This window comes from Pseudorca crassidens, chromosome 18, assembly GCF_039906515.1.
Source record: "Pseudorca crassidens isolate mPseCra1 chromosome 18, mPseCra1.hap1, whole genome shotgun sequence".
Classification (NCBI taxonomy): domain Eukaryota; kingdom Metazoa; phylum Chordata; class Mammalia; order Artiodactyla; family Delphinidae; genus Pseudorca; species Pseudorca crassidens.
The window spans coordinates 27443854-27446510 of NC_090313.1; positions in this window are offsets into that span (position 1 = coordinate 27443854).

The window sequence follows — 2657 nt, forward strand, 5'->3', positions numbered from 1 at the left end:
GCATGTGGGATCTTCCCAGACCAGGACTCGAACCCGTGTCCCCTGCAGGCGGATTCTTAACCACTGCGTCACCAGGGAAGCCTACCCTCATTTATTTTAGAGTATGTGTTTATATGTTTTGCAGGAACATTGGAACAGGTGTAGACGTGAGATGATGGAGGAAGAAAGAATGACACTTGCTATCAATCTTTGCGAGAGGCCAAAAATGACTTGATATTAACTCAATCAATGAGAAACCACTGAAACTTTTAATGTGCTTAAAGCTGTGCTAGGCCCTGGGGAAAATACAGATATATGAGATGTAGATACTGACCTCCAAATACATTTGAATCTAGTTAGGATGAAAATGAACACATATAAAACAACATGAAACAGAAGAGTATGTAATTACATGCTAGGTTATATGGTACGGGCTCCAGGTGCAATGGTAATTCTGAGGAGAGGTTGATCCAGAAGAATGGAGTTGGTGGGGAGCGGGTGGAGGGGAGCTTATGGTGAAAAGGGACACAGGCTGTGTCTAGACAGAGTCCACTGCTTGTGTTCTTTTTGTTTCTCTTTTTTCTCTGCCTTTATTCATCTTAGACTTTCACTGCTGTCTGTCTGACCTCTTTCTTTGCCTTTGACTTCATCATTGTTAATACCTGCTTAGTATTTTGAGCTCTGAGTAACTTGGACCCCAGTTAAGTCTCAAGGGTGCCTTTAAACATTTTCTCCATCCTGAGTCCCTTGGAATAAAGATTAGATGGACTTTAGTCAACTACCTAAGTTCAGTCAGTCTCCATCTTTATTGACATAGGTAAACATGACAAATGCAATAACATTCAGTTATCATGGCTCATCTCCAGTTGCAAATCCAGGTCAAGACCCTATAAGGCTTGTTTAATTCCTGCCGCCGACACTGTTAAAATGAGGGAGGGTGAATCATGCTGGTCGAGTTTTGCCACTCTACACTGAGTTCACTATGATTGCACAGACCCAGCCTCAATTAAATAATTTTTTCTGCAGTGGGAAGGGGTCATCTTGTGAGTGAATTTGAGTGTCTGCATAGATCAGCATTATTGTTAATCACATCTGCCCTTACATATATTTATATGCACACTCACAAGTGCAAAGATACAGTTTCAAACTTAATTAAAAATAGAAAGCAACCTAAAGTGTGCTGGTATTTCCCCTGACTTCAGCATGATCTACCACTTTGACAAAATTTAATAAATCTCCTGCAATAGAAAATTCTACCGCACAGAACCATTTTATGCAACAATATAGGTACTTAAAACATTCAACAAGGTTCATCATGTTTTACCTCTTGGTACGTGGTATTTTTATGTATTTAATAGTTACATATGCTATATATTTTAAACAGTATTTTTTACTAATGGTCCCCCACAGTACATTTTTCTGAAACTCTAACATCTGTGTTTTGTTCTTGCCGCTCATGATGATAATCTTAAATTGAGCACATCCAATGGCAGAGGGCAGATTCGTTGGCGATTTTTTTTAAGGTGGCTGGATCCAGTGATGTAGGCGTCAAGAGTTACCAGGTCCTGGTGACAGAGATGCCTCCCCCCTCACTTTTTGCAGAGCAATTCCGATCTGGCACCTGGTGTTGCCAAGCCTGTAGCAGGTACACAGAAATCCAGAGGAGAGGAACCGTGGGGAATGTTCATGTGTTATTTATTTATAAACTTGCTGTGCCACATCATGTAAAATTAACACCTTTGATGGACTCCTGCCTCAGTTGCTTGAAGGACAGGCTTTCACCATCCAGGGCCACCCACTGGCTTCCAAGCAGTGTTGCTGTGTGTTTGCTTTGGGCTGCAAGCTATATGGAGTCTACCTGCCAAAGTTTGCCTCACGCTCAGCCGGTCAGCAAAGGTCTGTCCCATTAGAATGTTCAGGAGGAGGTGTCTTTGGGGCTTTTGTGGCTGAAGAGATGAGTGATTACTTTGGAGTGTAAAGTCCTTTCTCTGGTTAATGAAGAGATTTACTCCAACATTCATTTAGTATAAATTGAGGGAGGGGGTGGCTTCTCCCACGTGCCAGCATCCAGAGGGTCCCTTTCCTGTAAGAGTTCATAAATAATCAATGTTGATGATGAAAAGGTTTTGTAAGCATTATCTTTTCCTGTCACAGAAATTCCCTCATGCTCCTAAGGGAAGCCCAGTATAACCTGCAGACAAAGATTCTGGAACCAAAATGGCTTTACGCATAGAGAGTGGACATAAGTGTTTGGGGATTTTGGAGAAAGATCTCACCTTCCACCCACCTACTTTGTTGTTCCTGCTTCAGTGCCTAAGATTTCAGTCTAATTTTACAGCATTATTCAAATACAAGTGATGTCTGGTGGTGGGGAGCACACATTAAGTCATTCAACAAACAGTTGTCAGTTTACTATGTGCTGAGTATTGCATTTGGTAGATACACAGTCTCCTAAGAGCTCATGGTCTAGTGGAAGAGGGAGATAAGTGACAGAAAATTAAAAGGCAGCTTGAAGTATTACAGTTGAGGTGGGTGCTGAGTGCTAAGGAAATGCAGAGGAAGGAGGAATTAGTATTGCCTGAAGAAATCAGGAAAACTTTCACAGAGGAAGTGATATTTGAGCTTGCAGAATGGATAAGCATTTTTCAGGATGAGAAGAAAAAACAATTCCAGGTAAT